This window comes from Arctopsyche grandis, chromosome 1 (assembly GCF_051622035.1).
Source record: "Arctopsyche grandis isolate Sample6627 chromosome 1, ASM5162203v2, whole genome shotgun sequence".
In the NCBI taxonomy this organism is placed as follows: domain Eukaryota; kingdom Metazoa; phylum Arthropoda; class Insecta; order Trichoptera; family Hydropsychidae; genus Arctopsyche; species Arctopsyche grandis.
Window position 1 is genome coordinate 29,410,975 of NC_135355.1, and position 15,457 is coordinate 29,426,431.

Here is a 15,457-nt window from a genome sequence, read left to right on the forward strand (position 1 = left end):
GCAGGCCAAAATGTCATGTTTTATGTACTATGTTTATGAACGTATTCAAACTGTCACTTAAAAAAATAAAAATAAATATAATGAAGTAAAAATGAATGCTAATATTTTTAGATGCTAAAAATTAAGGCTTTTGCAATATTTTTGCATACAAATTATAATGCAACAAGACTGAATGTTTAGCATTTTTTTGAAAACAATTTGGAAACATTTTGATCTTTTATGTCGACGCGCCTATTGAAGATTGAATATTGTTAACCTAAGTCAAGTGTGATTACATTTTGTAATATGCATGGATAAGCAAGTACATACAATATATGCTACATTACATACATACATTCGTGTATTTTTGTAAAACTCGTAAAATATAATTCAAAGATTTGTTTTATTAGCCTTATAGACCTTTGAAAAATATATGATTTGACTTCGTTTCATATTGCAAAAATATCGCCCTAAAATGCCTCTATGTAAAAAATTTATGACGCAACATTTTCTCGATGTATTTTAGGTGCACTTTAGCAAAACTATTGTGCAACTAACAACAGTTCTAATGAAAAATAACATTTACTTAAGTAGAACGTTTTGATTTTTTTAATGATTCAACAAATTTGCGGAAACAAAATAAAATGCTGACCATCTGCAGAAGAGTTGCAGGCAAGTTGACTAGAAGCAGATACCACAACCGTATGGAGACACGTGTAAATCTTCCGCATTGCACACAGACAGCTCTCGCTGTTTTCACAAAGTGCAGCAAATGCGCACTTCTACATACTGTAATCACATACCATTATTGTCCTATATATTAAATAACGTAATAATTTATAATGTTTTAAGAAGAATATCGTATTTTCCTGTTTTTCAGTCGAAAATAGTTACGCGAGCACTTTGGCCACTTAGGGTATTTTGTATATGAAACGTTTAAATCGACCTTAATTTCCAGTACATTTACTGTTGTCAGATAACGTTAAATTGAATGCGTTCGAAGACATGACGATTGGTAAAATTTGACCTACATATTTGGTCAATGTTTGCCGGTTCTGTATTTTTGTAAGGGAACGGAGAAAGTAAAGATGAGCTACTACCGGCGGGTCACTTGTGTATGTTACTAGAGAGGCAGCTTCCGATGACCGATAAACGATCGGTCACGTTTCTGACCAGATAGTTATTGGCTGGTTGTAAGATTATGTTTCAAAATCGAGCTAACACATTCCCATGGTGCGGAGAATTGGACGGCGCAGCGGTCCCACGAAGAAATGCATGGATTTGCACAATAAATTGCCGGTTGTGTTTCAAAACGGCTACGAAAATGATATGCAGAGAGACAAAAGCATTTTCACTTCGGCATACGGGCTAATTTATGTCTATTCATGAGTGATTGTGCAAGCATTTCAGCAGCCAATAATCATGAGAACGGAGAATATTCAAATCACGATGTGACATTATATGTATTTGAGTATACAGATTAAAATAGCAAAAAAAAACAGATTTTTACTCAGGCGTATGCAAGATTATTGTTCAAAGATGCACATATAGATAGTTTTACACATGCAAAAAAACGCTGGCATGTTTACTCTGTACCGTCGCGATTCTTCCCAAAAATAGCTGCCTAGAGAGTTTTCGCTGATATTTTATCTTTGTATTGACCATAGGTTTGACAATAGTCAATTATGGTGATTACTATATTTGAAGAAATGTACGAGAAACTTGTGGAAATAATAAGATCGTACGAATTAACACTGACACGAATACACGCTTATCACAGCTGGGGTTCAACCTATGCGTGCCGTGCCTCACTTTTGAGTATGTCCTACCATAAGTAAGTCGCTATTCTCTAGTTTGGGTCGCTATTCTGTATTCGCTAGTTTGGGATTTTATTTTAGGTGCTAGTATGCTATATACATACTAGCGGAGTTCGGTCTTTCGTGTCATGTGAGGAGGACGTGCTTCTGCGTTCCTCCCGCTATTACTCGCTTAAACCCGGCTATTGCACGAAATTTAACTTAACCATCTAATCACTTATTTTACTAATTGCATCCTAGTATAATTTATGTGTAAAAATAAACAGCAAATCGGTCGTAAAAAGCGGTTTTATATCAGTTATTTCGAAAAATTTTGTGCTAATTTTTGTGTCAAATCGGTGTCAAACGAGATACATCTCCCTACCTGAATACAAAAAAAGGGTCCTTCGCCAGCCAAGTCGGTCCCACAGAAGCAATAAATCTTCCACATAATTGCTTCCAGCCAAAAATCTTTAACGAACTTTACTTAATAGAATAATAGCAAACAGAAACGGTGTTTCCCAACTGTCTATCAGTTCTTTTTCATATTTAAATTATATTAAAGTAATTCGTGTAATTTTATATACTTTACTAAAGTTATTATTAAAATATTAAATTGCAAACCGCACTCACATATATAAATCCGTTGTCTCCAAAGAGGCGTCTCACGATAAAGATCTGTAAAAAAGTAGTATAACAATTGCTAATCTATTATTATCATAACTAACTACTTTCACTTACAAAGTAACCCTGTTAAATGGCATGTAATAACTCATAAGTGATCCAAGTGATACCTAGAATGACTATATGTCAAAGCTGACCACAGAGAAGAGTTTATGGCGGTAAGAACTCACTCCTTGAATGGAAATCTCTCTCAAGTACCGCCTTTTTCTCAACACATCTTGGATAAATGCGAGAAAAATAATATCCAAACCTCCAACAAGGTAAGAGTGACGATGGATGATAGCTTAGCTAATAGAAACCTGTATTTAGCCACGTACAATGTAAGAACGTTATCGAGTGAAGGAAGTGTGCTTGCATTAGAGAATGAACTAGAAAGTATCAAATGGGATTTAGTAGGACTTAGCGAAGTAAGACGAAAACAGGAAAACCAAATAATCCTAAAAAGTGGTAACTGTCTCTACTGGAGAGGGCTACCAAATGGTAGAATAGGAGGAGTAGGGTTTCTTATCAATAAGAGAATAGAAAGAAATATTATAGAAATAAACGACATATCGGAACGTATATGCTATGTAGTATTAAGAATCTCGAGCAGGTACACTTGTCAAATCTTCCAAGTGTACGCCCCCACATCTAGCCACCCAGACGAGGAAATAGAAGACTTCTACGAAAAACTACAGGGCGCATACGATAATAGCCGCCACCACTTTAAAATAATCATGGGCGACTTTAACGCAAAAATAGGACAAAAGGCAAACACAGAAAGAGCAGTAGGCAATTTTGGTACCGGCCAAAGAAACGACAGAGGCGATCGCCTCATAGAATTCGCAGAACACAACAGGCTCTTCATCACTAATTCATTTTTCAGGAAAAACACCAACAATAAGTGGACTTGGGAGAGTCCTAAAGGAGACAGAAACGAGATCGATTTCATCCTAACAAATGCCCTGCACTCCGTTAAAGACGTTAGTGTTTTAAGTAAAGTAGATATAGGCAGCGATCACAGATTAGTCCGTGCCAAGATGGCCATTAATATAAATTGCGAACGTAGGAAATTAATAAAAGGATGCAGTAACTCTCCAGATTTCGCTCAACTAAGGTCTAGGAAAAAGGAATTCGAACTCGAACTTGGAAATCGATACGGGAAATTAAACCCAGAAGCAGACATCGAGGAATTGAACACTGTAATTAGTTCGGTTCTAACCTCAACAGGTAAGAAATTAGGTGGTTTCAGGAAACAGATTAAATTAAGCAAAATTTCAGCGGAAACAAAAAACCTAATTAAGCATAAAAGGAATTTAGATAGGGATAATAATAAGCAAGAATACAATCTAGTAAATAAGGAAATTAAGAAGAGAATAGTCAGGGATGTCAGGGATTTTAACAGCAAGCTAATAGAAAATACCATTAAGAATAACCGTAGCCTGAAAAAGTGCAAACAGGATCTTTTCTTAGGCAAAAACCAAATGATCGCAATCAGATCAGAGAGCGGAGTAATAATTAGGAATAGAGAAGAAATCATAGACAGAGTTTACACGTTCTATGCAAAACTATACGAGAACGACAACGGCCAATTCCCCACTCTGGAATCGACACACGGCCAAAGGGTTCCTGCAGTATTGCCTAGCGAAGTAGAGGCCGCGCTAAAAACTGCAAAGAATGGTAAAACCCCAGGGGAAGATAATATTCCCATCGACTTACTAAAATGTGGCGGCCCCCCCCTAATTAATATCTTAGCTAGGCTTTTCAGCAAATGCATCCAGAACCAAGCTATACCAGAAGGATGGAATAACGCAACTATCATTTTAATACACAAAAAAGGCGACAAAAGCGATATCAAGAACTACCGACCCATTAGTCTACTTTCAGCGGTCTACAAGCTCTTCACGAAGGTTATTACAGAAAGGCTGAAGAATATCCTCGACGAGAACCAACCTATAGAGCAGGCAGGGTTTAGGGCAAATTTCAGCACAATGGACCACCTCCAAGTAGTTGGCGAACTAATCGAGCGCGCCAACGAATATCAACGGCCACTGTGCCTAGGTTTCGTCGATTATGAGAAAGCCTTCGATACAGTTAGTCATAATGCAGTACTTAACGCTCTAAAAACACAGGGAGTGCCGGAACCCTATGTGGGACTGTTAGCTACAATATATAAGAATGCCACAGCTTCAGTTAAAATTTTTTCAGGTACAGATAGATTTAGCATAGGAAAAGGAGTAAGACAAGGAGATACAATCTCGCCCAAGTTATTCAATGCGGTGCTTGAGGGAGTTTTCAGGAAATTGGATTGGGATACAGCCGGAGTAAGCATCAATGGTCGCTTTTTGAGTCACCTTCGGTTCGCAGACGATATAGTTTTAGTAGCTCGTGATTCAGCTGACCTACTTATCAGACTAACACAGCTGGACAGGGAAAGTAGAAAAGTAGGATTAAAAATTAACGTAGATAAGACTAAACTAATGTTCAATAGTTATTGCATGCCTGATAGCATCCCCTTAGATGATAAACCAGTAGAAGTAGTAAATAATTATTTATATTTAGGTCAAATAATTGACATGTCTGGTAGTAAAAATGAAGAGATAAAGAGACGTATGAAATTGGGGTGGAGTGCATTTGGACGGATGAATGCTGTTTTTAAATCAAAAATGCCACTCTGCCTGAAGAAAAGGATCTTTGATCAATGCGTTTTGCCAGTGATGACGTATGGATGTGAAACTTGGACACTGAACGCCAAGATGCAAAATAAAATCCAATGCACTCAAAGAAGTATGGAACGCTGTATGCTTGGCATAACGAGGAAAGACAGGAAGCGGAACACGTGGGTGAGAAATATGACAAGGGTAGTGGACATAGTGGATAGAGTGAAGAGATTGAAATGGCAATGGGCGGGTCACGTAGCTAGGAGGATGGACGAAAGGTGGACAAAAGAAGTGCTTGAATGGTACCCGAGAGAAGGCAAAAGAGTAAAAGGAAGACCGCAAGGAAGATGGGTGAACGAAATTAGGAAAATGTGCGGAATGAGATGGATGAGTGTTGCGCAAAACAGAGACGAGTGGAAGCGTGTTGGAGAGGCCTTCATCCAGCAGTGGATGGCGAATGGCTGTAAATGATGATGATGATGATACATACTAGCAATTAAAAGCACATTTTACCATTAAAAAATTACATTAAATGAAAACCAGTAGATAACCAGCAATTAGTAATTTTTTTGTCGTGAAATTTTAAAATATGTATATATTAATTTATGCATTGCACTGTTTGGGAAAGTTCAACGCAAGATGATTTTATGGTGAACGGGTTTGATTAGGACGTGGTGCGCTAAGTTGAAATCAGATATTACAGATAGAATTGAGAAATACGGCGTTGGAGAAAGTTGTTCATATTTTAGATTTCGTCAAATGGTAAACATAATTTTCGAGTCGAATATTATCACCGATAATACATATAATAAATATATTTTTTGGTATAAGAAAACTATTGACTATTGGAAGAAGACTTTTTAAGGCGAACACACCGAATCGAGCGGCACGGACACGGTCTTGGTCTCCTGTGGTGAAAATACCTCAGGGTTTTTTTTGACAACTTTCGACAGGTTTCTCCTACATTTCTTCAAATATGGGAATCATCGATCACTGTCAAACCTACATACATATGTCAATACAAGGATTTTAGGCGTTAGGCGTTAGGATTTTTGGGTGTGATAGCATAGATTATGCATGCTAGCGTGTTTTTTACATGTGCAAAACTAACTAAAAAAAAAAACACGTGCCACTTGCCTCTATGTGTCTGCACCTTTAAGCATGTGATGATCTACTCACATACATAAAGTGCTTATCTTAAACAGTGACCACATTATTTTCAAATAAATCTTTGCCCCAGCTTATTCTCAGAAATTGTTTCTTCGACTAGTTACCTGTATTCCACCAACCAAGGTAAGTTATTTCATAATGTCTACTTTACATACAGGAATTCGTTTTAGGATGTTATGTTCAAAACCTATGTCTTTAACCTCACGTATTGTCTAATCTTAACTATTTGAACGCACGTTTCATTCTTAAACACTCTATAAGTTATCAAGTTATCTCTAATTATTTATTAGACTTTCAATTTCTTTATTGTTTCAATACTCTACAATAATGAGTTTTTAATACTTTTGTTATTTAAGACGATACAGTCCTGTTTAAATCCAAAGTATTATTTTTAATAATCTTTATTGGTGAATTTGTATTTGTCTCATGACCCGTGTAACCCTCAAATATTATTATCACCTTAATTAAGATCCGTATAGTAAAATATGTGCATCCACTCAATGGTGTCTCGATACACTCAAGAGCATACATAAATCAAGTACTAAAACTGTCTTATGCATAGATGTTACTTTGTAATCTTAATTAATTTGTTGTTTAGCCAAAAGTATGTCAAAATTATCATTCTTATTGTATAAATACTCATGTTAGTTCTATTGAACTTCGCTTAAACTGCCATGCTTGAAACTGTAGCTAGGAATTTGTGCTATAATTCGAGACTGGTTTCATGCATCTCAAAACGTGTCTACAAAAATATTGTATAGGATAAAAACTGCTCTTTGGGAAATATAATATAAACATTTGAGAATTATGTACATATGTATATAATTTTTGCCATCTCCTACTCGTCCCCGTAATAAGGATGAGAATAAGAAAGTTAAATGAAAACTATTAGTTATATGATCTTTTTGATTTATGAGAATCGAAAATCTGGCTCACTAAACGCTAATTTATTACGAAGTGAAGACGGCCCTGACACGGCATTAGTGTAATCAACATAAAACAATGGCCGCTAAGTGCTAAGAAGAATGCGCCTCGTGATTTTTTCCGTCGATGACGTACACTTGCACTAAAAATGACGAATATTTACGATGAATATTAACGAATGCAAACGAAAATACTGTCAAATAAATCGAATTCAGATGATGTGAAATAATAATTTGTATATTGGATGACCAGTGGAGTGAAAGTGACCGACGGACATGTAAGGGAATGTGTTGAATTCGCGCGCGCAAGGTGCGTGACCAGCTATGCACCATACAATTAGAAATTACACCGGAAGACTGATTCCTCAGCTCACTGTCCTTTCATCATATCGTATATTCGGTCATTCCCCGAAGAGAGTCCTTTCACCGTTACAAAGTCGTATTGCGTGGGACTAAGTCATGTGTGGGACTATTTATTGAGGTCTATCTCAATTTCAAAAATTCATTTTTGAAATGTGATGCATACATATCGTATGAATACACTATATACAGAAACCCTAATATATGTATGTACATGTGTAGATGCGACCCTGGGCATTGAACGCTAGAATGCTGCATAAAGTTCAGTGCAAATGCTGTATGCTTGGCACAATAAGGAGAGATAGAAAACGAAATACGTGGATTATAAGTATGACAAAAATGTGGCTGATTTAATGGTGAGGGTAAAGAGATTGAAATGGTAATGGGCTGGTCACGTAGCTAGAAAAACGGACGATAGATGGACAAAAAAAGCGCTCGAATGGTTCTCATGGAATGTAAAAGAGTGCAAGGAAGGCCACAGAGGAGATGAAATCAGAAAAAAAATGTATGGGATGAGATCGATGAGACTTGCTCAAAACAGAAAAGAATACATGCGACGAATTGAGGAAGTCTCCATCCAGCAGTGGATGGTGAATGGATGTGAATGATGTTGATGATAATGATTGGCATTTTACTCTGATAACGGGGCTTTGAGCAAAATTTTACAGAAGTATAAATATGTATATGCAATCAGAAGGGCGAAAACACATTGAATTGAACAGCACACGCTCGTTCTTGACTTCCCGTGTTGAAAAATGATTTTTCCCAACAAGTTTCTTCTACATTTGGTAGATACAGGGTCCAAATTGGGACCCTTATTATTTATATTATATATAAACGATATTGTAAAGGTAATTAAGAAGTGTAAAATACATTTGTTTGCAGATGATACATCGATATATATATATAATTGGAAAGAATGTTGATGTAATGTCTGAGATTTTAAATATAGAATTAAATTATGTGAATGACTGGTTGTGTGAAAATAAATTAAAGTTGAATGTGAATAAAACAAAAATGATGTGGTTGAATGGTAAAAATAAAAATATATTGAATGAAATTAGAATTGATGATAAGTTAATTGAAAAAGTTGAAAATATAAAATACTTGAAAATATAAAATATAGTGGCTCAATAAACCACTATGCTTAATTTGTTTAGTGGCCAAGATTTAGAAAAAATGCAAAAAATACAGAATAAAGCTATGAGAGGTATTTTGAATGTGAGTAGATTTAAGAGTATTGGAAGTATGTTAGATGAATTAGGATGGATTAGTATTAGAATTAGTCTAAATATTAGTACATTGTCTTTTGTTTATAAGTTATATCATAAGTTATTACCTAAGTATTTTGATGATTATATAATAAGGAATAGAGATAAACATAGTTTTTATACTAGAAATAAGGACAAACTAGTTGTAAGTAGAGTAAGAAAGAATAAGACGGCTGGGGGTGTTTTTCACAGGGGTGTGCTCATGTATAATGCCCTCCCTGAGTGCATCAGGTCTGCTAAAAACATGGATGCATTCCTGCGAGGTGCGAAGAGACACCTCTGTGAGGGACAGTACATATAAGTTAATTATAAATTTTAGAGTTAAGTATAATAATTAAGATGTATTTTTAAATTAGCTTGATAGCTAAAATATATATAAATAAAAAAATAAAAAAAATTTCTTGAAATATGTGAATCGCGCACTGTCCATATAAGTATTTTAGCCTGGGTGCCATACCATAGATCATGCGTTCCAGCGTGTTTTTTACATGTTAATTATTTATTTGACTTGTGATCTCTATTCCATCAACCAATATAAGTTACCGTGCTTATCTAAGGATAAGCACGATACCCTAGGTTGAACAGATTTGGTTGATATTTTTAGTTGAGTTCTTTCCTCTTCGTCCCTTAATATTTCAAGTTCCACCAACCTTTCAAATTAAATAAATATTGAAGAGCAACTCAATTTGTAGTTATTGTAGCGTTCCAAAGATTTCGTTCAAAATTATTTCAATCATAATTTTAATCAAAAATTTACAATAAGCTGATATTTTATAATTTACAATTAGCAAGCTGATATTTCGAAGATATGTTGTTAGTATTCAATCACTTTCAGCAGCTAATATTTAAAAGAAAACGCGCATAAAAAGTGTGTAGTTACTTTGTTAAGTAAATAAAAGAAATGAAAATTGCTTTGTAGTAGCGAAGTATAACACTTTTTAATTCGAATCTAACCATTTCGAGGAAATTGACCATTTCACGCTGATGATGCTGAACGTAACCGTTTACTATACAAGTGTACGCGAAAGTAACGAAAACCGCAATTTTCGCATTATGAAATATCCTCATGTGCCAAGAACAATATTTGTATACGAAATTTGAAGACCTATCGAACCGTTCAATACACCCAATAAATAAATTGCAATGTCCGGCCCTGTACTAAAAACACGGCACATTTAGTAACTATCAGGTATGTTAGCACAGAACGAGAAATTCAATATATCACATGTGTTTGTATTAGTAATTTCACAGCAATATTATGATAAGTTCGTCGAACAACTTTTTGTTATACGCGACACGCTTTCACCAGATTCGAACTTCGACATTAGTGCTCAATAACCGAGACCGTATATGAAGGAAAAAAAACAATTGAAAATATGAAATAATGCGAAAGATGATGCGCGTAAATTGTAAACCGAAATGGCTATAAAATAGGTAGTAATATAATGTGAAAGCATCAGAATGTGTTACGGTTAATCGTGAATACGACATTATTTAAGCTACTTAAACTTTACCGTTCGAAATATCGATATATTTTCTTTATTTTGTTTTCATATAAAGTTTGTAATTGTTGATTGTGACCGATATAATACTCGAAGCAGGATTTATTAACATTTTTGTGTGATTTACATTTGGAATGAAAATAGTTACCATATTTGTAAGTATGAACGAAATTCAGGTCACCCTTACGAAAGCCGCAGTAAGCCTAACTATAAATTATATTGATCAACTTTCACTGAGTACATACGTAAGAGTTGAATAAAATAGGCTTAAATTTAATATTTTTCTATTGCTACCATTCATAATAGATTCTTAGATATCTTTTCGAACGAGTCATGAAAAACAACCAATTATATTAAGGCACACAATATAAAACTCAAACATTTTCTGCTGTAACAAAAACAATCATAGTCATTGCGATTTTTTATTTAACATTCATTGACCGTCACGTATTTGATTGCGTTTTAAATATCGTCTTTTTTCATTTCACGTACATTATTTATATTATATGTACTATCGTATAAATATGTTTCTAAAGTACCATGCTTCAAGGCGAGTCATAAAGTGATTGAATGTCTATATAATTAAACGAATTTTGATGTTCTATAAGACTAACAATTAAACATAAAACGATTATTTATTTATATGTATATGTATACGATAAGTTCGACGTATATTTACGTCACGATAGTTACGACTGTAATAATGTAATTAAAATCAAATTTATTGGTTCTCCATTGACAGTGTTGTCACAAATGAGACGCGAAGTCTAATGAAGAATAGTTGGTATTAAAAAGTTGTCACATTTTTTTTGTAGAAGGTGAACAAGTATATAAAAGCAACATTCGGATGATGTTATATTAAAAGCTTAGCTAAACGACAGAATAAGATGCTAAAGACTTGTACACATTAGAACGAAATATCGTAAATATCTCTTGAAGGTCATTCATGTCAATTAAGTTTATTCGGAAATGACTGTTATTTTCTATTTACCACTGACATTCAAAATTAGCCGCAATTTACTTTTCAACGAGTCTAATTGAAAAAATTGCTATTTACTTCCACGTTTAAAATTTTAGCCTTAAATTACACCGCACGCATGTGCTTTGAATCTTGAAAATTCCTTTCTATTTTTACCTCGGTTTATGGCGTGGCCTAATTTTTTGTCGAACTGTCCAAATAAAAAAAATAAATATCGATAACAGTCAGCTACGTACATCGTTTATGAAAACGTTTTTGTGTGAGTAAGTTTTTTTTCAAAAGTCATTTTATTTCACAACATATCTAATGATGCAACTGTTGACTTGTCCGATAACGCGAGCTTACATCGCACTTAAAATTCCATATGTTTGTTGAAAAACATTTAAAGACGATTAAAACTTACATATTTTTAAAGACCACATATTATGTATATGCATGTACACTGTAACTACACCACTTCGTTCCCGGTATAATATAAGACCGTTCACTAATTTAAATTCAAAGTTTCACCTGCTCAATAATAAAAAAAAACAAAAAATAATATCAAAGCCTTGAATTTCAAACGTTTAATTTGAATAATATAATATCAAAACTGATCATTGGCCTGTTTCATGAATTTGATTAGATATATTCTTTCGTTACTTTTAATTATACATATAATAGACCTTGTGTTGCTGAAATTTTTGTGTTTTGTTTTTAGTAGTGTCAAACATTCACATTGTGAATTTAAGGGGTATATAGAAAATTTTAAAATTATATCTTGACTAACATTATTCGTATTTTTCTTTTTGATTATTCAACAACTACAAAATAAAGTATATATGCGAATTTTACTTTGATACCCGGTACTGTATTGAAATATTTTTTTTATCATGTCATATGATATATGAGAAATAATAAACTTTTTCACTTTGGAGACGAGAAGAATGAGAGGAGATCCAATTGGAATCTATTAAATTATAAATAACCATTACAATTGTTCAATGATTAACCTCCTTACGTTCAACAAAAATACTAATATTGGAGGTCATACTTCCAGACTACAAAAAGATATTTACTATAAAATAATTAGAGAATCCTTCTTTTCAAATAGAGAGGTTTAGGTTCTAGTAACTTAAACCTTTTTAAAAAAATATACTTGATGAATTCCTAAAAATAAATGGGTTTTAGTAGTTCTTTCTTTTTCAGTTTGTTCTTTTGTATTTTCTTTTCTTTTTTTAACTGTTTATTTATTATTCCTCAATCTTTTTTTGTTATTTTTGCTTCATATATTTTATTTCGATTTTTGTTTTTTTTTTATCTTATTTGATATTAGTATTTTTTCTATTAACAGACCCCTCGGGTCCATCGCCTATGCCGCCAATCCTGAGTATTCTAAAAGTAAAATAAATAAATGTCATATATTTTTAATGTATCACATAATGAAGTACCTTTTGGCTGTAAAGATGTAATAAGACCCGATTATTTTGGCGGATGGATTTTTATGTTTTTTTTTTATGGAGACCGTTTTTATTATTCATATTTAAAAATCGAAACCAAATTCACCGGATGGATTGTGTGATGAATTTAATTAGGATAAATAGGCACTAATACAAAAAAGGAAGGCAAAACCTTCAGTCTTCCGAAGTATGTTCTAGGTATTGTTGCATTGTTTATGGGAATGCGAAAAGTTTTGGAAAATGATGATCTTAATATCAGATATACCTAAACGCATACTTCCTGAGTGCGGGTCGATTTCCTGTTTAAGAGCCAAGAAGTCCAAAATAGACGCCCCATGAGTTACGCAATCGCAAAATGCTAATTAACGACCGTGAAGAGCGATTGCGCTCTTGACGGTTGGCCACTTCTGTTGAATTATGCATTAGGTGCAATTTTTCAAGTGATGCAGATTAGCCCCAAAGGTGGATTAGCACTGATTTCAAAATAATTATATGTACCGAGTAAATTTTTTTAATGTACTCGCTTTTATACTATGTAGGTTTGCGTATGCTAGAAGTTCATAATAAATCTCCTTGACTAATAGGGGTTGCCTTCAAGCATATGTACATATGGCAAGAGGATCAGATGGAATAATGTTAGATTGATCAATGTACATACGTATGTACATAGTATAGATCAGATAGGATTGGAACGTGATGGAAGCTTCCATCCAACATGGTTTACAATTGACAATGGTATGTCAAATTGATGTTTTTAGGTAATACTATCATACATATGTACATTCTCGTTAGACGCTGAGTTTCATCCCCAAAGGAATCCACGACCTTCAAAGGGGTGCAATTTGTTTTTTTTTTCATTTTGGCATCAGTTTTATTTGAACATATTGGCCCAACCGTTCTGGAATGAATGACCTTCCAGACTCAACTTGTATGACGAGTTTTTCGACTACAATTAACTTTTGACTGCCCCTCGCGGCTACCATTCGACGAAAATATGCAATCAGATGGGTGATTTCAACGTGAAAGTGAACCAAGTCCATTCCGCAAGAGAGAAATTCCGCATTTCATAAATTGAAGTTTACGATAATAGAAATATGTAGCGGTAAAGAAAAGCGGTGCCTTTTGGGAAAAGGCCGGTTGCCATGTATGAAACTAATCGAAAACTATAAATAGGTTTTTGAGCTCTTTTCCCTATTATGCTTTACATTAACATTAGAATAATATAATACTATGATTACTAACCAAATTAAATTAAATTGTAAAATAGAAAATGATCAGTAGATCAGTAGCTATTAAAATAGATGTATTGTGAACATAATTTCGTAATAATAAAAAGCATTTAAAAATCAAAATCAAATCGAAAACTATATAAACTATACTCGAAATTAGAAAAATGAATTATATTTATATACATGTGTTGCGGATGATAAATAATTTATTTCTAATAAGTATTATAGTAAAGAAAATGAAGGGCGGCATGAAAAATGTTAAAATTTGAACATGATGAGGCAACAGGAATTTTAAGAAGTTCTCGTTTTATAATAGTAAGCTAAGCCTTCCTTAATCCAAGAAACCAAGTTCTTTGGTTTTTCACAATTCTCCAATTTGATATTAGATATTTTTACTTTCCGCTTTTCACGTTAGACCCGACACAGCTCACAATTAATTTTAAGAATAGACTTTATCATAAAAATAACAAATATAATAGAGATTATCTTCAATACATGAACTCTTCGCATTGAAGAAAATCTGTATTTTAATAACACCTTTTGATATAATTTTTTGACTATAAAATTAAAATGTCAGATTAAGAGTGGTTAAAAATGTAGTATTAAAATTGAATCACAATAAAATATCCAATCACTAATTCATGATGAATTTAATTCCATTTTATTCCACTCATTTACAAATGGGAACGTACGTGTGATGAAAATATATACGATAATTTTATAAACGTGATTATTCATGTAGAATTTGAATGCAAAAACAAGTCAGCAGTGTATGATTTCGCCAATTTGAGTTTTTCAACCGGCACTCCACACACACTTATATTATATTATATATACGTTTGCATATTGCTCACATTATGTAAAATTTGAAAATAATTCTCACCGATAATTATGTAGAAAGTGTATTCCAAAATCCGATTAGGTAAAATGATATCGCCGGTATAGAACAGTATCACCAAATTTTATTGTATCACTTCAAATTTTCACGGTATCACTAATATTATCACTCTATTGCCTTTTTTTTTATTTACGTTCTATATTTGATTATTATTGCACTGCTTTATTTACATCGTAATTTTCCAGTGGCGTCACAGTTGTCGGTGTAACGTGCGCCTCTCTCGAACGTCACTTTCGAACTGAGTGAACTCGGCGTGTTTACACCGCGCCTCGATTATACGAATAGTGCCATCGTGATCGACCACGTACATTCTTCAACTGAACTCCTAACGGATTGTTCAATTGAGAAGATTAGATTTAAACGCACCCAAAGGCACTCAGGGGCTTAAGCACCAAAAAAAAAACAAGCAAATCACCCGAAAATCGGTCAAAATTCTCAAAAATGCGACTACATAATGGCCAAATATGAAATAATATCACGATTTTAAAGTGTATTGTTTTAGTGTATGCACCATGTGTCAAAATTTCGATTGCACTTGATTTTTAAAATTCATTGAACGTGTCAAATAAACGTACACACGTCGCAATA

General features: G+C 33.7%; 1 protein-coding gene across 1 annotated transcript in view; it reads right to left on the reverse strand.

Annotated features, from left to right (window-relative positions):
* LOC143915537 (estradiol 17-beta-dehydrogenase 2) overlaps nucleotides 1–15,111 on the reverse strand; it is a 41,651-nt gene extending 26,540 nt beyond the window's left edge. The window contains exon 1 of the mRNA XM_077436236.1: nucleotides 14,855–15,111. The gene's annotated coding sequence lies outside the window, so the exon portion shown is untranslated. The remainder of the gene's footprint in view (nucleotides 1–14,854) is intronic.
* Between the last annotated feature and the right edge of the window lie 346 nt (nucleotides 15,112–15,457).